General features: G+C 34.5%; 2 protein-coding genes and 1 pseudogene across 23 annotated transcripts in view; 1 reads left to right on the top strand and 2 right to left on the bottom strand.

The window, feature by feature from the left end:
* Positions 1-27,036, top strand: part of LOC105233049 (calcium/calmodulin-dependent protein kinase type II alpha chain) — a 417,125-nt gene that overhangs the window by 101,369 nt on the left and 288,720 nt on the right. Inside the window, exon 2 of one of the 22 annotated variants that reach the window (XM_049460534.1) lies at positions 9,412-9,582. The exons of 20 other annotated variants lie outside the window; for them this stretch is intronic. The gene's annotated coding sequence lies outside the window, so the exon portion shown is untranslated. Of the gene's footprint in view, positions 1-9,408; positions 9,583-27,036 lie in introns of all 22 variants that reach the window. One more of the 22 variants, XM_049460531.1, reaches the window with a different exon arrangement.
* LOC105224889 (ankyrin-3) overlaps positions 1-27,036 on the bottom strand; it is a 610,175-nt gene that overhangs the window by 543,780 nt on the left and 39,359 nt on the right. The window lies entirely within an intron of this gene.
* On the bottom strand, positions 11,472-11,674 carry LOC125779902 (small nucleolar RNA U3; annotated as a pseudogene).

Raw genomic sequence — 27,036 nt, 5'->3', positions numbered from 1 at the left:
AGCGATCCGTAATGGATGATGCTATTCAATTGCGGGAACTAACAAATTGTTAACCACTACTTTGTATTTATGTGTATTCGTTATTTCATCAACAAGGTGAGAAGGTCCCAACCCATGGTACGAAAAGCAGTATCAAATCAAACTTAGTTTTCTTTACTACTTTACTGACGGCTTAAGTAAGGCAAAGTTTGTGATAGGGATAATGGGATGCCTAACTTATTCCAGTGTGAGAGCGCCTCAAAATAAGCGTTATTTATAAAATTTTCCATTGCGCCCAGATCGAACAAAATAAGAATTTTTGGACATTTAAATTAAAATGCCCAACATTTATTACGATTTCAAATTATTATATATTGGACTTTTAATATATGGCGAAACTTTTTAAATCCTTTTTTATGATTTTATGGTATATTAAAACAACCGATAGGAGAGTTGGGCATCTCTTTATCTCTGGTTTGTGAGCTTAGCAGATATTGTTTACGTCAAACCAGATAATCTTTAGGCAATCAGATTGATGCCAATAATAATACTTTTTAGTACAATAAAGTCATGGAGCCTTGATTTGGCGTGGCCGTCAGAGTTTGGTTTCGACATGTAAATCCACTTGCTGGGAATTTTGCATCTCCACCTTTACAGAAGAAGATATAAAGTACACTTTTAATGCGGTCGCATAAGCTTATCCGCCGCTGTAAGTTATCTTTTTTCTCAGCTGACCAGGAATAAAGGGATACCCAACTAATTCCAGTATGAAAGAGCCTCAAAATAAGCGTTTTCTATATCATTTTCCATTGTAACTAGTTCGGACATAATTATAAATTTTACTACGATTAAAAATTATTATATATTCTACGTTTAAATCTTTTTTCTATGATTTTATGGTATATTAAAACAATTGACTTTTGGCCTCAACTCAACAAAGTTAATTAAGCAATCAATTAGTATATGGTTTTAATCATTTTTAATTGAAAATTAATACCATTATGCATCACATTGCAAAACGTTTCATCAAATACATTTAAAGTTTGCATTTTCTTTGATTTCCATTCGTTTCAGTCGTTCAAATTGCGAAATGCCACCAATTCTAGCTACTGGTTGCTGCCACTGCAAATAATAAAGCAAAACCACTTGGTAAATCTTTCTTTCAAACGATTACTACGACTAAATATTTAGCAATATTGGGGACTCTTTTCTCGCTTTATATCGGCGAATTCCCTTTTGGTGGCACTCTGTGCGTTCACACGATGAAAAAGAGCCCTGCAACTCGAGTAGAGTTTTTCTGTTTTCACAACATTTTCGCGAATTTTTGTGCGGTTCGTCTACGCGAAACTTAGAGCCTGTTGCATAGTTCAATTCAATGTTAGCTTTACAATTTGCTTAAAAGAAATTACCATGTATACTACGGTTTTGTATTATATTTTCAAAGAAATACTTAATTTGGAAATTTCATAATCCATCAGAAAATATTGAATACCACCTATTAAAATTTTCAAAGCCTAACTTGTGACTTGAATTTTTTACTCTTTTGAAAGTATTAAAAGCCCGCAATTTTGTTTACATAAATTTTTTCTATTTCTTATAAAACATTTTTTGTTTGATATTCGAATTGCGGTTAAAACAAATAAAAATGAAAGTGTCTTAATATCTTAATGTAAATATAAAACAGTAAAAGTAACTCCATATATATTTTCACTTTTAAATATAATTAAATATTTAATTTAGGATATTATTTTTATCCATAATCTCAATTTTTTAAAAAATAGTATGCATATAACATACAAAAAATAGATAACTCAATTAAAATTTCCAAGCTTATCCTATATATTCATTTTAAATCGATCGCTATAGCAACAGAGATGTCCAACTTTTTCCAGTGTAAGAGCGCCTCAAAATAAGCTTTTTTTGTATATGTAATTTTCCATTGTAGCCAGATCGGGCAAAATAATGATTTTTTTAATTAAAACACCCAACATTTATTACTATTGCAAATTATTATATGTTGGACTTTTAATATATGGCGAAACTACTTAAATCCTTTTTTATGGTAAATTGAAACAACTGACTTTTGTACTTATCGACTTTAGTACATATATTTTTGGGATAATTACAATCGTCAAAACCTACCAGATCCAGTCAACTGTTAAAGTTTGGTAGATCTGTTTATATTTGGCTGGTGATGACTATCACGTCAATATTTATTAAAAAATTCCAGTTTTTTTTAAGAAATGTGATAAAAAGGTATTTTAATATTGTTTGCAGCTGTGGATATGGATGAAATATATTTTTTTCTCAGTGTGAGTGCGCCTCAAAATAAGCGTTTTTTATAACATTTTCCATTATGGCCAGGTCGAACAAAATAAGAATTTTTGGGCATTTTAAACTAAAACACCCAACAATTATTACGATTGCAAATTGTTATATATTGGACTTTTAATATATGGCGAAATTTTATGGTATATTAAAACAACTGACTTTTGACCTTTCAATATTTAATAAGGTGAATTGAGCCTGTTAGTTCCCAATTAATAAATGTTTTTAATCTTTTGTAATTGAAAATTAATTCGATTATGCATCAAATTACAAAACGTTTCATGAAATATATTTAAATTTCACATTTTCTTTGATTTTCATTGTTTTAAATTTTTATTAGCGATCTTGTATGGCGGCAACAAATTCCTCCGTTTACATATATTTTTGGTATAATTTCAATCTGGCCGTTCCAGTCATTCCAATTGCAAAACGTCAAGACCTACCCAATCCAGTCAACTGTCAAAGTTCGGTAGGTGAGCGGCTCTCACATTTCCAGTGACAGGAGAGTTGGGGATCTCTTTATCTCTGGTTGCCGTCCTTAGCGAGCAAAATGTGTCAAAAGTTGAGCCCGTAGCAATCAGCCATCTTTGTTTGTTCTCATTTGAACAATGTTGCCATTGCTCAATGCGCATATATAGTTTTGTACACATCTATGTTTTCAATTACAATTTTTCATAATATAAAATATTAAAACTAAAAACAAACTATTAAAAATAGTTCATATAATTATAAATAATACCATTCGACTCTGATTTTGAGTTAGTTTAAGAAAATTTCAAACATATTGAAGACAATTTTTATAATTACTACAGTATATCGAGACTGGCAACCCTGCGTTGTGAGAGAGCAATCAGCTGACACGTTTCTAAGGGAAAAATCCAAATGCCGTGGAAATCTATGGTATCCTATGGTAAAGCGGAAGGTAGAAGCGGTGTTGGCTAATCATTTACATTTCGCTCTCATAAGATAGGTCGTATCAGCTGACACGGTTTAATCCAGTGTGAGAGCGCCTTATTTCAAACACTTTGCATTGTAGTCCGATATAATAAATTAATATTTTTGGGCATTTAAATTAATGCACATTTATAACGATTCAAATTTTACAATTGAACTTTAACAGTTGACAGATTTTCTCATTTTGCAATGAGAGATGGTTGGGCATCTCTTATCTCTAGTTCAATTTTTTCATCTGGGTCTACGTAGCCGGAACGGACCCGTATTTTTTTTTGTCAAATCGGCAGCATTCTTTCACATTACTTCAGGAATGTTTTCTGACGCAGTCAAAAAGCATTATTACCAATAAAAATTAAATCTTGACTTTGAATCACTGTACTTACGAATATTATTTGAAATTGTGTGTTTGTTGTTTAACTTTTACGTAATTGCGCTGCTTTCAAAATATAAGAACCGACAATCAAATAATAGCCGTGATGATCTCTAAAAGTAAAGTGTCAGTATATTTAAAATGGAAAATAAGAATAGTTAATAGTTTTGTGACCGGCTTACTACTGGGCAGAGATAAAGAATGCCAAAATCTCATGCATGGGAAATGAGAGAGCAACTCACTTACCCGATTCTTACAGTTGACTTGATCGGGTATATTTTGACGTTTTGCTATTGAAAAGACTGGAACAGCCAGATAGAAACTCTATCAAAAACATTTGAACTAATGGGAAATATACAACAATGAAAATTAAAAAAAGTGCGTAATTCGAATGTATTTGATATATATTGTTGCGAATTTACTCCTTGCTAGTTTTACTTTACTAGGTTCGTATCTCTGGATTGACAAATAAAACTAAAAGCCGTTTAATTCACTTCAACAAAATCTCTTTATTTTACAACTCGTCTACACTATATCAGTTTACTCTTAGCACTGGTTGATTACGTTGGCGCTGCCACGGCTTATATAGCCACGCACTTCTCGCTGATGCCGACGTGTCCTTCTAGAATATTGCGTCTGGATATTACAAGAACATAATGCTATACGGCGCCAAATGCAGACAGCCGTGGCGCCAGACTCAGCAATTGTTTAAGTAGACAAGCAGACGGCTGCGGCGCCAGATGTCTACAACAAGACAAATGCTATTCAATATACCTACAGCTATTGTTCATAATAAGGGATGCATATAGCAATACAAATACAACTTAATACTACTTTTGTAACACTGCCCTCCACTAAAGCCTAATCGTCCCGATTAGGCACAAATCCTCTTGAACCAAATGGGGCGAGCCTCTCCAAATGTACTACTTTCATTTTACATCGTGCTTTTCCATTTCTTTGTATGCGGTATACCACGTCATTAAGTCGTTTCATCACCATATAGGGTCCTTCCCAGGCTGTCTGCAGTTTCGGGGACAAGCCTTTCTTTCGAAGTGGATTGTACAACAGGACCAGATCACCTTCTTCAAAACCTTTTGAATTTGCCGCTTGATCGAACCGGTCCTTAATCTTATTGCTCATCAGATGCGTATGCTGTCTTACCATTAGATGCAATTCATTCATTTCTTCCTTTAAGGCAGAACAATAATCTCCATCATTTCTTACAACTGTAGGATTCGTTTCAAACTTAAGATCAGCAGGGAGTCGCAAATCAGATCCGAAGATAATCTTTGCTGGCGTGTAACCAGTTGTCTCGTGCTTCGCTAAACGATACGCCAGCAGGAACATCTGGATGCACTTGTCCCAATTCCGTTGATCTTTATCAACGGTTTTCCGCAGATGTTCTTCGAGCGTTCGGTTGAATCTCTCCACCATTCCATCTGATTGTGGATGTAACGCTGTTGTCCGTGTCTTGTGATGCCCAATAATGTACTGGTACTGGTTGGGAACGGACCTGCAACATCCATTGCGACTCGTTCAAATGGTGATCCCACGTTGTACTGTTGTAGCCTACCGCGACTTTTGGCTTTAGGACCTTTAGCTGCCATGCACTCTACGCAATTACTTATCCATTCTGCTATGGAATCTCGACAACCGATCCAGTAGAACCGTTGTTTAATCTTCTCTATAGTTTTTGTAATTCCAAGGTGCCCTCCACTAGGTGTGATATTCTTTCAATACTTTCGGGATCATGGACTTCGGTACTATGATCAGCAGACGAGACTATTTGCCATCTTCGCTTTCCCAGGTACGGTGAAGGTATCCATTAACGAGATTTATGCTGTTCCATTGGGCCCAATATGCTTTTGCAGTTAGACTCTCGCTACTTATTTGTTCCTTTGGTGGTCGTACCCCATTTTCTTTGGCCATTACCAGCTTTGCAAGATCAGGGTCCTCCAGCTGATTGATTCTGATGCGGTGAGGAGTCCAATCATCTTCAGGTTCTATATTCAGTAATCGCACGTCGATTATACCTTCTTTTCCTTCTGATTTGGAGCAATGTTTACATTCCAGTGGACAAGGGCGACGTGATAATGCATCCGCATTTTTGTGGTGAATCTCCTTTCGGTGTTCTGTTGGTTGTTTCCGTTTTGATGGGTTTACCTTTATATTGCAATTTCGGGCAAAGTGACCCGCTTTTCCACAGTTGAAACATCTGCCTGTTGTATTTACTCGCTGTGCAGCAATTGTCTTCAGAGTCTTCAATATTTCTTCCATCAGCGCTGGTTGTTCCATTTCAACTCTTTGTACTTTGTGTGCTGGTTTACTAAGTAGGGAAGCTGTTTCCTGTGTGAGGGCGTACGAAACCGTTTCAGCAAACGTTCTTTTTGGCAATGCATATGTGGCGCGTTTGGTGTCCACATCACGAATTCCATTTATGAAACATTGAATTTTTACCCTCTCAATGTAATCCACAGGTGCATCTGCATTTGCCAAATGAGCCATGACTCGTTCATCTTCTGACCCCTATTCTGGCCCCTATTTTGCAGTTCGATCTGGTATATTTGTTTCCGGTGCTCACTACCATATCGTCTTTCTATCGCACTCATCAATGCCTCATAGTTGTCCCGTTCACAGTCTGGAATAGTCTGAAGGATTTCTGCCGCATGTCCTTTCAATGATACAAACAAGGACGCCACTTTGTCCGCTACATTCCCGTTATTGGCCATTGCTGTCTTTTCAAACTGAAGTTTGAAAATTTGAAATGGAATACTTCCATCGAATGTGGGTGCCTTCAATCTTGGATTATTTGTTGATGGTGCAGGGCCATGCAGTTGCAGTTCTCGCATACGATTACTCAGTTGAAGAAATTCTGATTTTAAATTTTCTTCTTCATTTTTTAACGTGCTTAATTCCTCTTCAAATTTTGAAAATTTCTCTTGCACTTGTTTTTGTACTTGTGTACCAAACGCTTTTCTTCGAAATTTAAAATTTTATATGTCCCACCATATATATTTAGATGGTATAATGATAGCAATAGAAAATATGGAAGAGCATTTCGAAATTTTAAGTGTTTCTTCTTCTTCTTCTTCCTTACTTTAAATAAAAAAAGAGCGTAATAACTGCGTATTGTTTTCAGTCATTTGTTGTGTAAGGCGAGACTCTAACTGTGATGTATTTTCAGCTATTTGCGTCATTTGCTGTGCCAGACGATTTCCTGTTTGCACTACATTTTCTGTATTTTCAGCTATTTGCTGTATAGCCACTAATAGCATGTTCATGTCTACACTTGATGATGTTCGTTGTTCTTCTACTTTTTCTTCCATATTTGTAGAAGTTTCTGGCCCATCAAATTCGAACTCGTCCACATTAATTCCATCCGCTTCCATTGCTTCACGTAGTCGTGCCTGCAGATCCGCCTTTTGCCCGCTTATCGGCAAATTACGCTCCTCCAGTTCCTTTTTCAATTACTGAATTCTCAATTCCCCGAATTTAACCATCTTGAATTTGAATTATTTGACAATCCCACTTCTAACACCAATTGTTGCGAATTTACTCCTTGCTAGTTTACTTTACTAGGTTCGTATCTCTGGATTGACAAATAAAACTAAAAGCCGTTTAATTCACTTCAACAAAATCTCTTTATTTTACAACTCGTCTACACTATATCAGTTTACTCTTAGCACTGGTTGATTACGTTGGCGCTGCCACGGCTTATATAGCCACGCACTTCTCGCTGATGCCGACGTGTCCTTCTAGAATATTGCATCTGGAAATTACAAGAACATAATGCTATACGGCGCCAAATGCAGACAGCCGTGGCGCCAGACTCAGCAATTGTTTAAGTAGACAAGCAGACGGCTGCGGCGCCAGATGTCTACAACAAAACAAATGCTATTCCATATACCTACAGCTATTGTTCATAATAAGGGATGCATATAGCAATACAAATACAACTTAATACTACTTTTGTAACAATATTTTTGTAATGTAATGCATCTTAGTGTTAATTTATAAAATTTATAAAAATCATTACAAACATTTAGTAATTAAGAGCTAACAAGCTTAAATTTCTTTATTAAGTAAAGAAAGTTCAAAAGTCAATTACAGTGGTGCTCCAGTATAACAAACGCCGATATAACGAATGTTCAATATAACGAAAGCTGTTTTTCAATACATTGATGACTCTATATAACGAAAGCTGGAAATTGGATGAACTCGATATTACGAATGTATGTCGTTTGTATTTGGTTGTGGTTGTATTACAACAAAAAACAATGCAGGCAGTTAAATACCCGTTAGTTCTTGTTATTATTGAGCTATTTTTTTTAAAGAATTCTATTTATTTTTTTATGCACGCTTCATTGCGCGAAATATCAGTTGTGAGTTCAAAGTGGTAAAGTGAGCATATCGCATAAATTATTTAAAAACGCCTTCAATTCGGAAACGGCTTTGCTTGGGTGACAAATTAAAAATAATCGACGAAAATAAAAAGGGGAAAACCCTGAAAGAAATCTCTTTGAAATATGGCATTCCAAAATCGAGTGTTTGCACAATTTTAAAAAATTGCCGGAAACTGATAAGAAGTGTTAAAGGTACACATGCTGGCACATTGAGACGACAATCGTTAAAGAAAGGCAAATATCAAACTTCAACACAGATGATTTGGAAGCATGGAACAGTGTAGACAATGTACTTGTAGAAGAGAACCCGAGTGCTGAAAATGAACTAGCTATAGAAATTTCGGAAGAGGACGATGGTGATACCGCTGCAGTTGTAGCTGTGCCGCCAATAAAGCATCCTGATGCCATCGACTGCTTTGAGAAGTGTATTAAATGGTCTGAAGAAAACAACGTGGAACAGGAAAAAATATTTTTATTGAAAAGCCTACATCACACAGGCACAGGATCTCAAAATTTCTCGCCCACAAAAGCAAATGAGCATAACAAATTTCTTTTCAGTTGAATAATGCTCATATTTTTGTTATAAAATTCAACTTTTATTAATTTTATTGTATACATTTTCCATTGTATATGTATTTATTTCAACCAATGCTTATGAATTCATGAATAAATAGTTATTTTTAAATATATATGTACTAATATTAATTTAGTTTTCGTTTCCGATATAACGAATATTTCAGTTTAACAAACGGTCCCAACTATATCATTCGTTATATTGGAGTACCACTGTATTTTAATATAAAAATCAATAAACAACAAACTGCCACAATTAACTAGACAGCGATATTCGTAGCTGCCAGAATGTTCGAATGGCAAAGATTTGTTAATGGTCTAGAACAGGGATGGGCACATTTTTGCCCGAAAAGTTAGCAAAGTGCGCACGGGGGCTAGATGAGGGGAATATCAGTGTACGGAGGGAAGGGCATAAGAAGTTACAAAAAAAAATCAATTACATTCCTCCGCAACTTAATGTTCATCGCAGAATCATGGATAATATGATACGAAACTTTAGCATTGGCTCTCTTTTTCTGTCAAACGCGTTCCCTGATTATTTGACAGCGATGGAGATCAGGGAATTTTTGACAGTTGACTTCAGAAAAGGCGGGATGCCAGAAGTAAAGCGCTATAATTACTTGACGAAATTAATGTGAAATGAAATTTCATTGAACTGTGCGAACATATTTTGGCAAAATAAATGTTTATGTAAATTAATTAATGATTTTGCATTTTAGCATTTATATATGTATGCCTTTTTAAAGTGTTTAATTTAGTGTTTTGTATAATTTATTATATATCCAATCTAATTTTTTTCAGCAGTGGCATCATTGACAAATGTTATATAAAATGCGAGTTTTGACAGCTCTCTCTCGAAACAAAGAGTTTCGTATCATATTATCTATGGCAGAATGGTTGCGGCAATACTGACATTGTACACAAATTTAAGAGCGGAAGTTTACTTCATATCGGAATTGTATTTTATTTATATACGTATGTATTTTATTTAATAAGAAAACAGCATATTTTAAAACTTCACAACACCTTATGGTTGTTCCTATTTTGTTCACACCACTGTACATGTGATAGATCAGTTAATGGTGGTGATGCCAGTTGTAAAAATTCATTTTAGTTACAATTAGGAAATTATAAAAAAGAGAAGATACTTGTGACCATTATATATGTTGTGTTTAAACATATTGCAGTTCCATTTAATGAAAATGCTTATATAAATATTTGATTTGTGATATTTTCATTTTGGTTCTTTTATCAAAATATTCAAAGAATTGAGGTTTTTTTCTATAATCGTTTTGTTAAATTTTAAAAATCTAAGTTGTCTCTGGAAATGTATTAAAAGAATAATTTGCGCTATAGAAAGGGAACACATATTTTAAAAAATATAAGAAATCATCAAATAAAAATATATTTGAGCAGTATGGCATTATTGATTGAGAGTGGCTAAGCACACAAATAGAATACAAACGCTAATGGCAGAAACATCTTCTCATTTCGCTACGAGCTGCAAGCGTTTTGTTCTCTTTTTCATTCGAACAATGTTGCCATTACTCAATACGCATATGTAGTTTTGTACACATCTAAGTTTTCAATTATAATAATATAAAATATCAAAACTGAAATCAAACTATTAAATAAATAATAAATAATAGCATTCGATTCTGAATTTGTGTTATTTTAAGAAAATTTCAAATATATTGAAAACAATTTTTATAATTACTGCAGTATATCGAGCCTGGCAGCCCTGCGGTGTGAGAGAGCAATCAGCTGAGCTACGGGTAAAACTTCAAGTCGTTGGAAATTCTATACGGGTGGTAGAAGGGTTGTTGGGTAATTATTCACATTGCGCTGTCATAAGATTCATTTGGTCACATCGCTCATTTGCTGCAAGACCGGCATAAGTCAAAAAAATCGATTTTCCAGAAAACGCGTTTAAAGTTTTCAACTGACTACAACCTTACACGGTGACTCCAACCTTACACCTCTTCTCAAGCGGAGCATATAAGAGGTATTCATATGAATTTTTCACTCAACATGAAGTATGATATAACGAACAATTCTGCAGCATTAACTCAAAAATCACGTTTTTTGATTTATGCCGGTCTTGCAGCAAATGAGCGATATGTGTTTGAAGAAGCAGTGGTTCATGAACTGAAGTTATTATTGAAATTAATTTTTATAAGGAAGTTTAAAGAAATAACCTGGTTTGAAACTTTTTGCTTCGAAAATTATATCTAAGAATAAGAAGTAGGTTATCCGATTTAAATTTTGGTACAATAATGCGTGTAGCTATAGCAAATGAGATTAAACCAAACATGTAATTTATAATTTCAAATAAACAAAATTAAATGCTGATATAAAGACATATTAAAAAAATTATTACTAAAATCAAATATTCATTATACTTTTTGTTATTTGTCTTACATTTTATAAATTTATAGTAGTTACAAAGAAACTTAAAATTGTTAGGTAATTTTACAATTATTACCCACAGTGCAACTTCCCATATATGCGCGCGCTCTCATTTGTAAACACATGCTCATATGAGAGTATGTATACGCATGTGCGCGTTCAGAAATTGAAATCATATTTTTATCACTTATCAATATATGTACTTATTACATGTGCGCGCATTGACTTGCATGTTCATACATTCATATACGTACATATATTTGCATACATTGCCGAACAAATAATTCACAAGCATACAAACATACATATGCGTACACATATGAATATGTCACCATGAGAATTTGCAGAAATGAAAGACAAACGAAAGAAAAATAATGCGCAAGCATACATAAGCGTACTGTACTTATTGACTGCATTATTTTTGTGTAAAACCTTGGAATTTATTCATTAAAATCACTACTCAGAAGTCGTTTTATCCGTTGTAAGTGAGCGATTTACGAAGAAACATCTTTCCTAATATGCCACAAGACAAAATTAGAAATGAAGTTCATAAACCTCACGATGTCAGATAAAACGATATACCTCGTCATCGCGGGTCGATTTCCAAAAAATGTAAATGAAGACTAACTACAGAAATGATCCTGTAAAGTATAGCCTTAATTTTTCAACGGCCAACGCAGAGTATTTCAACCAAAAGTTACATAAAATAGTTGAGAATTCGCAGAAATGAAAGACAAAGGAAAGAAAAAGAAGTATAACTTCAATAATGCACAAGCATACAAACATACATATGCGCACACATGTGAATATGTCACCAACCAAAAATTGAAACATTGTTCTACAAAAACAACAACAGCATAAGCATGGCAACATTGTGTTGTTGGTAGAAAAGCCGAGCTGTGCCGAAAGAAACGAACATCTTCGCAAACAAGGTTGCGTTAGATTCATATTGACCAAGGTTGCGCAACTTGCATTTAACGCAACCTATTCCGAACTCGTATAAGAAGTATAACTTAAAAAATTTATATAATATTTTGTGACTAAAGACAAAAACATGTAGTTTGTGTGATCTGATTACAATGAAAAAGGTTATAAGAACGCGTATTTTGAGTCGCTTTCACATTGAAATAAGTAAGGCATATAACTGCAACAGAAGGTGTTGTTAATATTAATATGTTACATTTTGAGACATACAGGGTTTGTAATTGGACTGAACCAATCATTACAATTCTTTAAAAACTTTCAAAATAGACTCCTTCTGCGTCGATGCAGCGCTGCAATCGCGATTTCCAAGTTATGAAGGCGTCACGGAAGGCATTCTTCGGAATAGCCTTGAAAGCCGAGGCGCTAGCTCTTTGGATCCCCTCTGTCGTCTCAATATGCTTGCCTTTCATCGGCCTTTTCAGGCAAGGAAACAAAAAAATCTGAGCCACATCTGGGCTTTAGGGTGGCTGCGAAAGCGTTAGGATGCCGGCCTTGGTTAGATAGTTGTTCACAAGAAAGGCGGTGTGAGCCGGGTGTCGTGTTGCCACTTTTAATCGGCTACGATGTCTTGCCGGACCCGATTGACCCTTCGTTTGAGTCTCTTGAGGACTTCGACGTAAACGTTGGCGTTGACGGTTTGTCCAGGAGGAGAAAATTCGGTGTCTTTGATGCCAAAAAAGAAAATGGGCATCGGTTTCAGTGGAATTGCTCATTCTTCCGGTCTTCATCAGTGACCTCTTCCGGGCCCTCCAAATGGCCTGGTGTCACCGTAACACACCATTTCTTGCTAAAGCAACATTTGGATAAACCTGCTCGATGATATCAAACATCTCGGTCGCAGATTTACCGAGTTTCACACAGAGTTTAAATGCGTACTTCTGCTCTAACGAACGCTGCATTTTTGGCTTGCACCAATCACAGAAACACGTCGGGCGAAAATGTTTGTCCTGGCTCTCCAGGTGCTCGGAGACAACTCCGCAGTACAATCGCGGCGAGAGAAAAACAGTTTTATTACTGTCTAGCGCAACTCAGTAAGCAGTCTCTAGTCACTATTTGAGACAACTAAAAAGAAAACTTGATTGCCAGTTGAAATTTACGGACGTTTAAAATAACCAGAAAGAGATAATAGATTTATAAAAATTGTGCTATATCGGCCTCAGCTCGAGCAAGAGCCAGCCAGAAATATAAATTACGGCTATCGTTACAAAGAGAGAGCTATGGGCCACGCATAGGTACCCCAATGTCTGGCACCGGGCGAGCGAGACGGTTTCGGGAATTTCGCAAAGCTTCTGCCATCGACCTCGCGAGTACCCTCCCACTGGAATACCTATACTTATGGCCGTAACGAATGAACAGACGATCGATATATCTATTGGATCTGCCACGGAACTCAGAGATGTCAATATCAATAGAAGTGAATCAATGCAAAATCATTAGCGTTCAGCGAACAAACGCTTCAAAACTTAACTTAACTTAACCAAATTAATACCGAACTCTCAGCCAGACTTGAAGACTCCAATCGTTCTATGTGGCGATTTTAATTGCGATCCACAACAGAACAGCTATCTCGTTGAGTTCATGAGGAATGAATTCGGCCTCAACTACGTTCAAACATCGCCGACACCATTAGGCAATACCACTATAGACTGTACATTCACCAGAAATATTAATGTTGCCATTATGCCGTACGTTGCTAATTTCACATATCACAGAGCTATGTTAAATAAAATTGTTGTCGAATATTAATCGTAATAATAAATAATTTATGTTTCTATTATGTACCTGTTCTCTTTTATTAAAATACTTAAAACAGCGTCAATCTTGTTTTCATTTCAATCTTTTACTTTAAAAGCGATTCGCTAGTATAGACGTTTCACGTAAAAACCAACGTCCATGTGCCCCGGCACAGCCCCATCCGATTTTTATTTTGTAAGCAGCTCATACACGAAGCTTAAGCAGCTCTACAAAAAGATGCGCTTAGAAGTATGCAACGTTTAAATAAAAGTTTTAACTAATGTTGGTGACATTTGAATAGCATATGCAGAGAACGTATATTTATAGCAGAGAACGTTTATCAAAGAGAAGGTTCACGGCGCGAAGAACGTAAAAATATTTTTGGCTAACTCGGTCGAGATGGAAGAGTTTCACCACTGCCAGCTCGGCAGGAGAAACTTTAACATTTTCGCTTGAACAGAGCTGAGCGAGAAATAAAAATTATGCTCAAAACTATATATTGCTCTAACAGGCGTACATATGTTCGCTCTTTTGCTTATATTTTCATACGTTTATATGCAAAATAGAGATGCGCGATATTGCGATTTTTTGAATCACTGTGATTTCAGTGATTGCTATTTTTAAATCACTGTGATTTTATATTGCTATTGCGATCGCAACTAAGTCGACGTTAAAACGGAGACCTTTTGTTGTTGTTGTTGTAGCGGCAGATTCTGCCGATTTGACAGTGTTTGGCCGAATACAAGTCCGGGTCCCGTCCACTTACGTACACCCGACTGTCGTGGGAACGACTGAACCCTTTGTCGTTATTGGCGGTAAATTCTCTTTTGGTTCCTGTAATTCGAGTCAAGTTTTTACGCCTTTCTTTTCACTACATTTTCGAAAATGTTGGAGCGGTTCGGCTACCTGACACTTAGAGCGTATTGCATAGTTCATTTGTATGTTGGTATGATGGTTTCAAACATTTCTTAGAAGGAATTGCCATTAGTGTGGTTGATAATTTGTTTGTTTAGAATACCCGCTTTTAATATTATCAAGACCAAATAATTAACGCGAGTTTCCTAATCTTTGGGAAAATATTAAAAACCCGTAATTTTTTTATTCCATATTTTTTCTGAAATTAATTAGTTTCAATTCTTGTATTCAACACAAAAAGCTTTCAAATTTGGTTTTAACAATAAGTAAAATTAAAAATTGTATTAAAACAAATTAAAATATTCCATTTTGATTATATTTCATCTACCACTTCAAACATCACACTTCACTTCCTTTCCTTGATACATTTCCTGCCATTATTAAAAATTATAAGAATGTTACACTCAAAACTTCAAACCGCTATGACGCCAAATAGCATATACGATATATATGTACAATACCCTGAAGAAAGTTGTTACTTTTCTGCTATTTGCTATTGTGATCGTAATTCACAGGTTCGAACTGCTATCGTAAATCACAGGTTCGAACTGCGATCACTGTTTCGAACTGCGATCACAGTTTCGAACTGCGATCGCTATTCACTGGTTCGAACTGCGATCATTTATTATTTCTCTGAGTTATGTGTACAGTGAGTCCCGGTTAAGTAGTACTCCGCTTAAATGAAAATCATCCCTCTTAACTTCCTACATCTTGCGGCTTCTCACGGTTTATTTTTATGAAATACATAGAAATTATTGTTTTACTGGTAGGTATCACTCGCTTAAGTATTCGTTCACGCTTACGTGCCATATTATATTTTTAGTTTTACAAACCACAAGCATCTGTATCTTTGATTGTGGCACATAACCGGGATTGACTGTATTTGTCAAGGAATGTAAAAAATATTATTAAGCGGCTTGCAAAAGTCTGCGTCGATATGTATGCACGCTCATACAAATACATACATATCTACGCTGGTTTGTATGCGAAGCTGTTTCAGCGGCAAGGGAAGCAGTGTCAATTGGCGATCGTTCGTTTGTGTTTTCGGCACAGCTCGGATTTTCTACCAACTATACAATGTTGTGACGCTTTGTCGTCACGTCAGTTCTTCGACACAGATTTTTGCAAGTCGCGTGAAAATATTTTTTACATTCCTTGATAAGCACAGTCAATCCCAGCAAGATATATGTAGACAATTAAGAGGGATGATTTTCATTTAAGCGGAGTACTACTACATAGGAATTTTCGTTTTTTCATTCAAACTAAAATTTCTCCAACTAATTTTCGTTTCTCAAAAATAACCATCACATATTCAGAAAGTTCAGTTTTCAAACTTTAAAAATTTTTATAGATGGTATAGAATAAAAAATCTATGAAAATTGCATACAGTCTTACTTAAAAAGCTGAATAACTCGAGAAGTATTAATGATACCTTAAATTTCAAAAATAAAATTTCCTACAAATTTGTCATGTAAATTTTTTCTATAGCGCCTGTCATTTACGAGATATGTACAAAAAAATGCGAAATTCTTAGAAGAATCGGGCTTAGAGCCTTGTACTACCTCGCCGGTGTGAGCTGCGACTTTGTTGCACTGGGCACTTTTGTAGAGTGAAAAATTCTGAGAAATATGCGTCTAAAGTCAAAGCGATGCCATAAAATACCTCTGATCTATAGGAATTTAAAGATAAAAACTCGCGATTGTAGTGTATTTTCTATGGAAAATTTTTACAGGCATTGGTCCAGTTCTTAATGTTAATATTAAGAGCTAAAATTTTCACGGAATTTTTTTAGGGTATTTCCGAGGAAACTTCGTGACGGGACTAAAAAATATTAATAGTTCAATTATAAAAAACCCTAATATACATATCGCTCATTTGCTGCAAGACCGGTGTTTAAATGAGTTAAGCATCTGCCCCCTCTACCGGAAAAACTGGCACACACTAATACAACACTTCCGATGATAGCATACTCATACATCACCACACAACACAACTCACCACACTTCTACATCCCACTTAACAAAAAAGGCTGGGTAAAAGGATGGCGGACTCATTCGTTTTTGATCCATCGTTTACGCACAGCGCCACTTCGACAACTTCCGCCAGCACCTACAATTACAATCAACAACATTCTACCATCAACAATTCGCCATACACACATTCACTGACACACTGCGCCCCGTCGTCATCACCTGGTCCGCTTCGCTACCGCATCGATCCTTAAATTGGATCACTTGTCATCGATTTCATATACATACGAGTGGACTTATATTTTTGCTTTCGAATATTCTTTGTGAACCTCGAATAATTTCGATTGAAAATTAAATGTGTCTTAAACTTCATGTGCATTTATTTTGTTAATCAGAGGTACTTAATGCGACAGTGGGTGAATTATTAAAACAAATGAAACATAACTATAAATTAAACATGGTCCTTCGAGCCTCACAGAGAGGCACTATTGGAGAAACAAAAAACCATTAAAGATACATCTCCTTGTTTGGTGGAAAAATAAACAAAAAGAAACAGAATAAACTACATAAGTGCAGTGACCCAAGCAGAAAAAAAATTGTGACAAAAACAAAACCAAATTCGGTAACAAACTGAAGTGATACAAGGTGCAAAAACGAACAAAAACAAAAAGAAAGCTAAAAACCTAATAATAATCACAATCAGGAAAATACTAGAAGACATAGTTCCGAAATTACAAAAACCAAACCTACGGCGAAAAAACAAAATATACAAAACTGTAGAAGTACAAAAAAAAAATAATAATAAATCGGGCGCGAAAAGTAAAAGCACCAAAACAATAACAAAAATCCAAAAAAAGAGAACATAAAATATAAACAAAAAACATAAACAGGTAATCAGACGCGCTAACAACCAATAAAACATAACACAAAAACAAAACAACCGGGCGCGACCAAAAAAAATAAATATTAAAATATTATTATAATAATAATAAATATTAAACAACAAACATTGAAGGTGAAGGTTAAGTGGCTACAAACGTAAAGGAGAAATGGAGTGGTGAAAGGAAGAGGAACAAAACGCAGTCAGCATGAAGGGAACATATGCACATACAGTGGTACTCCATTATAACGAATGATATAATGTTGGGACCGTTCGTTAAACTGAAATATTCGTTGTATCGGAAACGAAAACTAAATTAATATTAGTACATATATGTTTAAAAATAAATATTTATTCATGAATTCATAAGCATTGGTTGAAATAAATACATATACAATGGAAAATGTATACAATAAAATTAATAAAAGTTGAATTTTATAACAAAAATATGAGCATTATTCAACTGAAAAGAAATTTGTTATGCTCATTTGCTTTTGTGGGCGACCTACAACCTACAAAGCCCTTGAAGTAACCAAGTGAGCGTATTTAATCCATTTTCAATACTTTATAACAGGTAGAGATGAGCGATATTGCGATTTTTAAATCACTGTGATTTCAGTGATTGCTATTTTTAAATCACTGTGATTTTATATTGCTATTGCGATCGCAACTAAGTCGACGTTAAAACGGAGACCTTTTGTTGTTGTTGTTGTAGCGGCAGATTCTGCCGATTTAACAGTGTTTGGCCGAATACAAGTCCGGGTCCCGTCCAGTTACGTACACCCGACTGTCGTGGGAACGACTGAACCTTTTGTCGTTATTGGCGCTAAATTCTCTTTTGGTTCCTGTAATTCGAGTCAAGTTTTTACGCCTTTCTTTTCACTACATTTTCGCAAATGTTGGAGCGGTTCGGCTACCTGAAACTTAGAGCTTATTGCATAGTTCATTTGTATGTTGGTATGATCCGCTTTTAAAATTTTCAAAGAAAAACTATAAACTCCATAATCCATCAGAATGTTTTGAATACCCGCTAATAATATTTTCAAGACCAAATTAATAACGGGAGTTTCCTAATCTTTGGGAAAATATTAAAAACCCGTAATTTTTTTATTCCATATTTTTTCCGAAATTAATTAGTTTCAATTCTTGTTTTCAACACAAAAAGCTTTCAAATTTGGTTTTAACAATAAGTAAAATTAAAAATTGTATTAAAACAAATTAAAATATTCCATTTTGATTATATTTCATCTACCACTTCAAACATCACACTTCACTTCCTTTCCTTGATACATTTCCTGCCATTATTAAAAATTATAAGAATGTTACACTCAAAACTTCAAACCGCTATGACGCCAAATAGCATATACGATATATACAATACCCTGAAGAAAGTTGTTACTTTTCTGCTATTTGCTATTGTGATCGTAATTCACAGGTTCGAACTGCTATCGTAAATCACAGGTTCGAACTGCGATCACAGTTTCGAACTGCGATCGCAATCACTGGTTCGAACTCCGATCACAGTTTCGAACTGCGATCGCAATCACTGTTTCGAACTGCGATCACAGTTTCGAACTGCGATCGCAATCGCAGTTCATAGAAGCGAACTGCTATTTATAAAAAGTGATCGCAGTTGCGATTTGCGATTTTTCAATCACAGTGAAAAAATCACCGGTAGTGAAATATCGCTCATCACTAATAACAGGGATGGGCACATTTTTAGCCCGCAAAGTTAGCAAAGTGCGCACGGGGGCTAGATGAGGGGAATATCAATTTACGGAGAGAAGGGCATAACAAGTAGCGAAAAGTTGCGAAAAAAATCAATAACACTCCTCCGCAACTTAATGTTCATCACAGAGTCAGAGATAAAGAGATGTTTAACTCCTCTCTCACTGGAAGTGAGAGAACAATTGCTAAACGTCAAAACCACCTAAACTCGAGCAACTGTCAAAGTTTAGGTGGTTTTGACGTTTAGCAATTGGAAGCGAGCGATGGCCAGATCGATATCTTACCAAAAAATATATAAACGGAGGGATTTGTTGCATCGTTCAAGACCACTTATAAAAAATGTAAAACAATGAAAATTAAGTAAATTTGTGATATTTAAAGGTATTTGATGAAACGTTTTGTAATTTGAAGCATCATAGTATTATTTTCAATGGAAAATGAATAAAAAAATTTAATGAATGAGAGCTAACAAGCTTAAGTCCTTGTTTCGGGTATTGAAAGGTCAAAAATCAGTTCTTCTAATATACTTTAAAAAGATTTAAATAGTTTCTCCATATAATAAATAACCACTACATAGTAATTTTTATTCGTACTAAATGTTGGGTGTTTTAATTTAAAATGCCCAAAAATTCTTATTTTGTTCGATCTGGCCACAATGGAAAATGTTATAAAAAACGCTTATTTTGAGGCGCTCTCACACTGGAATAAGTTTAACAACCCTTTATCCCTGACAGAGTGGTTGCGGCAATACTGACATTGTACACAAATTTAAGAGCGGAAGTTTACTTCATATCGGAATTGTACAGTTGTGTGAACAAAAAGAGGTAAACATAATTTGCACGTTTTAGAGACTCGCTTTAATATCGGTTTTAATTTACCCTTGCATACTGGAAATTCTAATCACTGTTAGGAAAAAATATATGTATATGTCATACTTGTATCTAAAACCAATTTTATTTAATAAGAAAACAGCATATTTTAAAACTTCACAACACCTTATGGTTGTTCCTATTTTGTTCACACTATTGTACATGTGATAGATCAGTTAATGGTGGTGATGCCAGTTGTAGAAATTCATTTTAGTTACAATTGGGAAAACTTTTCTCAAATTGTGGGCTTTTACACGAACATATCCATATCTGCATATATAAAAAAGAAAAGATACTTGTGCCCATTATATATGTATATTGTGTTTAAACATATTGCAATTACATTTAATGAAAATGCTTTGGATGTTTTATCAAAATATTAAATGAATTGAGGTTTTTTTCTATAATTGTTTTGTTAAATTTTAAAAATCTAAGTTGCCTCTGGAAATGTATTAAAATAATAATATGCGCTATAGAAAGGGAACACATATTTTCAAAAATATAAGAAATCATCAAATAAAAATATATTTGCGCGGTATGGCATTATTGATTGAGAATGGCTATGCACACAAATAGAATACAAACGCTAATGGCAGAAACATCTTCTCACTTCGGTACGAGCTGCAAGCGTTTTGTTCTCGTTTTCATTCGAACAATGTTGCCATTATTCAATACGCATATGTAGTTTTGTACACATCTAAGTTTTCAATTATAATTTTTCATAATATAAAACATCAAAACTGAAATCAAACTATTAAAATTAGTTTATATATTTGTAAATAATAGCATTCGATTCTGAATTTGAGTTATTTTAAGAAAATTTCAAATATATTGAAGACAATTTTTATAATTACTACAGTATATCGAGCATGGCAACCCAGCGGAAAACCTAAAGTCGTTGGAAGTTCTACGATTGGCGGGTGGTAGAAGGGTTGTTGGGTAATTATTTACATTGCGCTCTCATAAGATTAATTTGGTCATATGTGTTTGAAGAAACAGTGGTTCATAAATTGAACTTATCATTGAAATTACTTTTTATAAGGAAGTTTAAAGAAATAACCTGGTTTGAAACTTTTTGCTTCGAAAATTATATCTAAGAATAAGAAGTAGGTTATCTGATTTAAATTTTGGTACAATAATGCGTGTAGCTATAGCAAATGAGATTAAACCAAACATATAATTTATTATTTCAAATAAACAAAATTAAATGCTGATATAAAGACATATTAAACAAAATGATTACTAAAATCAAGTATTTATTATACTTTTTGTTATTTGTCTTACATTTTATAAATTTATAGTAGTTACAAAGAAATTTAAAATTGTTAGGCAATTTTATAATTATTACCCACAGTGCAACTTTCCATATACATTAGGGTGTCCGTTATTTACCAAATTGATTATTTTTGACGAGACGCCCCTTAAACTTTTAGTTTTCCATCTAAAAAAAAATATCAGACCATAAAAAGCCCTTAATTTTCATAATAAACCTTGCCCCAAACACGATACATTTCCCCTTGAAATTACATGGGATTTTGCCACTTTTTTCAAATATTTTTTTTTCTCTGGAACTTTCTCGTTTGTAGGAATAAAAAAGTCATATTCTTATACAGAATTGAATGCTCTACAAAAAACGTCCGGACACTTTTTCGATATACTCACCCCTTTAAAAGTTATTCAAAGTTAAACTTCTGCGTAATTTCTGGAATTTTTGAACATTTATGCCAAATTGAAATTTTTTTTTGTAAACAATTTTTCGATATACTCACCCCTTTAAAAGTTATTCAAGGTTAAACTTCTGGGTAATTTCTGGAATTCTCGAATTTTTACTGCAATTTTTTTTTGTAAAATTCAATTGTTTTGTTCGACGTTTTTTGTAGAGCATTCAATTCTGTATAAGAATATGACTTTTTTTATTCCTACAAACGAGAAAGTTCCAGAGAAAAAAAAAATATTTGTAAAAAGTGGCAAAATCCCATGTAATTTCAATGGGAAATGTATCGTGTTTGGGGCAAGGTTTATTATGAAAATTAAGGGATTTTTATGGTCTGATATTTTTTTTAGATGGAAAACTAAAAGTTTAAGGGGCGTCTCGTCAAAAATAATCAATTTGGTAAATAACGGCCACCCTAATATACATATGCGTGCGCTCTCATTTGTAAACATGGTGTGGGAAAATACGTTGCTCTCATTTGTAAATATGGAGTGGTACGTTGCTCTCACTTCCCTCTTCATGTCTGCCCGCGATGATCCCCTCACCTAGCCACCAAAATGTGCACTCGTGGCCGCACGGGCAAAATCCCACTGAGGGCTAATATGCCCATCCCTGCTTTATAATATGCATATATATCAGTGTCGGCCAAAATGCATTTTTCCTATGCCCGGGGCATAGGCTAGTTGCTGCGACGTCAAACACGTATACTCACACGTATACTCTTCTGCCAGCTTCAGAAAAAACGAAAGAGCCAGTAAACTGCTCGTATATCCACGAATAGCTTGGTTCGGCAGCAGCGTATGGCGAAGCTAGTTTAATTTTTTACACTGCCAGAAAATACCCCCTTGCGTAATTTATAAAAAATGTTTAAAATTGAATGGGAGACAATTTTTTTTTTGTTGAAAATATGGAGGGAGAACCCCATTGCCTCATTTGTAATAAAGTGATTGCACATCTTACACGTTATTCATTATGTAGACATTATTTGATATATAGTTATAGTTTGATATATAATTCAAACACTCATTATTTATTCAGTGTACTTTTCTGCCAAGACAGTTTGCAGCAACGCTTTACGCACACAAGTGAAAGCTACATACTATTGCATTGGCCGACACTGATATATATATGTACATATGTATGTACTCGTATGTATACAAAAAGACGGTTTTATATACTAATATAAAATCTGTTACTTAAAATACTAACAATATATCGAAATATTTATGAAAAAAAAAATTTAATGCCTATATTTTGAGCTTACCTTTGTGTATTGAAACAAAACTATTTAACAAAAACAAAAAGCAGACAAAATTCAAGTACTTACTTGCAATCTTTTTCGGCAATATCCCTTCTGCTTAATACAGCTGTAAGTAGGATTTCATATAACTAGGTAAGCAAAGGCAAACATTGAAATTATAACATAAAAAGCAACACAAAAAATATAAAAAAAAAAGCAGACATATGTACATCCATATATGCATATTTACCATGGATAAATTGATACGAAACTCTTTGATTCGAGAGAGCGCTGTCAAAGTCCACATTTTTTATAACATTTGCCAATGATGCCACTATGGAAGAAATGTGTTAGGGAATTTTTAGTAAATGTTTTTGGAGTTTGTAATTTCCACACCACCGCTGATGTTTACAAAAGGCGCGTTCCGAAGTTAGTTTTGGGTGCTCGGTTCCCCTATAGGCCTATATCACCCATATAGGTACAAAATAAAATCACAACATTTATTAGTATTTACGATACTTTCTACTAGTATTACATTTATTTGTACTTATAATTTATAATTATAGTAATATTTACATCTACTACGCTACTCCAAACAACATATTAAATTGGATCTATTAAATATTACAATACTATTTACTAAATTACATTACATTTCGCAAGTATGATATTGTTACAAAAGTAGTATTAAGTTGTATTTGTATTGCTATATGCATCCTTTATTATGAACAATAGCTGTAGGTATATGGAATAGCATTTGTTTTGTTGTAGACATCTGGCGCCGCGGCTGTCTGCTTGTCGAAACAATAGACATCTGGCGCCGCAGCCGTCTGCTTGTCTCCTTAAACAATTGCTGAGTCTGCCGCCACGGCTGTCTGCTTGTCTAAACAGTAGCTGCATTTGGCGCCGTATAGCATTTTATTCTTGTAATTTCCAGACACAATATTCTAGAAGAACACGTCGGCATCAGCGAGAAATGCGTGGCTATATAAGCCGTGGCAGCGCCAACGTAATCAATCAGTGCTAAGAGTAAACTGTTATAGTGTAGACGAGTTGTAAAATAAAGAGTTGTTGAATTGAATTAAACAGCTTTTGGTTTTATTTGTCAATCCAGAGATTCGAACCCAGTTAAGTAAAACTAGCAAGGAGTAAATTCGTAACAATATATTTTTTATCATGCAATAAATTGCATCTAAAACAATATCAAAATAGGCACAATTTATGAAAAAATATTTCTAAATTTCACTAAATAACTATATTTTTCTACTAATTAAAATTATTTACGAACCTGGATCCATCCTTCTCCTTGTTGGGGAAATTGAAAAACCGTCGCGCACCTAGGCATCCAGCCACACACTTATTTTTAGTTCTTTTCCTATAATACGTTAGGAAAACTTAATATATTTATATACATGTATTTACGATGGCTTTAATAATACACTTACCGACTTTATTTTTAGTAAAAACACTTATACACTATATTTTTAATAAAAAAGCACTATATTTTCACAACACAATTACTTATCTATTCCACAATGAAAAATAACGAACTGATTTTGTCAGTTATTTTTAATGGGATTTTGTCTGGCAGTTCATTGTTTTGCTTGTCTCCTAATTCGTAGCCCATGAACTTTCAGTATTGCCATACCAAACCGTGAGATCATGGGCTCTCTCAGAAAGCGAAGAGAGGAGTTTCGGATCAATTTATCCATGATATTTACCGAGTGCAGTTCAATTACACATACCAAATATAATATCACAGTGTATACGGGAACATACCTGCACATTATCCACTTCGCTTTCGCGCTCTCTTCCAAGTGCGAACGTACATGTGTATGTATATGTTTGTACACATAATCCAGTGGTCGGCATGAGAGGATCTGTCACTGTGTTGGTGAGCACGGAAAAAAGTAACCCAGTGAGAAATTGGAATTAAAATTAAGCATCTAATCTAAATAATTAATAGTATAATGAAAATTAACAAAATGTCTTTTAAGAATATATTCCCTATTATCTTTAAAAGACTTGGAACATAAAAGGCATTGCATGGCACCAAAGGCATTTAGAATCATAAAAGATTTCTCGCAGGGCATATTTGGTTTTGCGCAATAGTCTTGCGTGATGTTAATTCGTTGCTGGCTCGACAACGACTGAACGATAGAGCGTAAGCGTACGTGTGAAGTTAGTTTGCAAAATTTTGCTAAGAAATGCCGATCACTGACATAATCATACGGCATAGAATCTGCCTGTAATTTTATACCCTACAGTGGGTACCATTTGCTTAATTATTAAAATTATAATTTTTAATTAGACATTTTTATTCATTTACCGAAAATAACTAAACGATAAGGTAAACTAACACTGCCTTTTACAAAATACATTTATTGGAACGAATCCAAAAAAATAATCAGATTAACGCAATATAAATCAAATTATTAATTTGAATAACATACATACATTAAAACATATGTACGTACATACATATACGTATATTTAAACATACACATTGGCATCTATTCTACAATACCACTTGTTCTTTGTCAAACAAAAACAAGGAGGATTGAAAAAAAAACATTACCGCATATTCTTTGCCCACCAACTATTCGTGCATACTTATGTACAAAGCATATTGATCTCTTCGACGAGCTCTCAATTGCACAAAAACAAGTACATACAAGCCAAGTATTAAGGTGTGCCTATATACCTATATAGGGACATAGAAAAATACTTAAATATTGCGGTTTGAAAGCAAAGCATATAAAATAAAAAATTTAAAAAAAATAATAAATAAATAACCCGTCTTTTGTAAAAAAAAGTATATATACTTAAAAAGTTTCCAGTTAACACTGAGAAAACTTTAATTCATTTTAAAAAATATTTCTACATACAACCAAAATAATGAACAATAACAAAAATCAAAGTACACCTGGAGCTACACGCTCAAAATAGGTTGCTAGATTTATTTCAGAAAGTGACAGTTTAACAAGATACTGCACTAAATTTGCCTCTTCACCGATTCACAAAAACTCGGAATCGTTATTAGAAATAAAAGGCCAAAATCTTAAAAATTTTTAGACTCGCCTCCAAGCGGCTCATGACGCCATAGTAGATTCTGAATTTTCAGATCTACCACAAAATTTTAAATCATCGGCTTAGGATATTTTTGAAAACTGCTTAGACCATTATGAAGAAACAAAAGCTATGACCTCCGATCAATTAAAGCTAATAAAAGCAATTGCACCTACTCCCCACAGCAGAGTAGAGCTGCCACAAATAGACACTGAAAAGGCAAGTTCAGGCACCTACCTCGAGCTGCCCGCATATGACACAGAAACCTTTCACGGAGGTTATGAAGAATGACCGTCCTTCCGGCACATGTTTACGGCCGTGTACATAAACTATCTTCAATTATCACTAGCACAAAAATTGTATCACCTCAGATACAAAACTAAAGGTCAAGCAGGCATGATAGTTAAACAGTTCGCTCTTAATGACGATAATTTCAATTTGGCTTGGGAAGCTCTAAGAGCGAGATATGAAAACCAAATAATACTAGTCGATAAGCAAGTAACGACATTTTTAAACTTGCCTAAAATCAAGAAAGAAACAAGTGAAGAATTTGTAACACTACAATCCACTATTTCAAATTGTTTGTCGGTTATATCGACATAAAATATTCCCACAGACAGCTGGGACCCAATTCTGGTAAACATTTGCACCGCCGCATTACCAGAAAAGTCGTTACTTCTATGAGAGCAATCGCACTCATCACGAAAAAAGTGCCCAACGGGGCAACAAATGAAAGATTTTCTCACCACCCAATATGAAATTGCGAAAAGGTTAGAAGAAAAAATACTCAAAACTAAAAACAAACACGACCAGAACGGAAGCTTAAATAGACCCCAAGCTAGAAGCAACACAAATTTAAACAAAAACTTTTACATATGACTCAAGCAGCTCACGACTTCCGGTCTTTGACCAAGTAT

Source organism: Bactrocera dorsalis, chromosome 6, assembly GCF_023373825.1.
Source record: "Bactrocera dorsalis isolate Fly_Bdor chromosome 6, ASM2337382v1, whole genome shotgun sequence".
In the NCBI taxonomy this organism is placed as follows: domain Eukaryota; kingdom Metazoa; phylum Arthropoda; class Insecta; order Diptera; family Tephritidae; genus Bactrocera; species Bactrocera dorsalis.
This window is presented reverse-complemented; position numbering and strand designations above follow the sequence as displayed.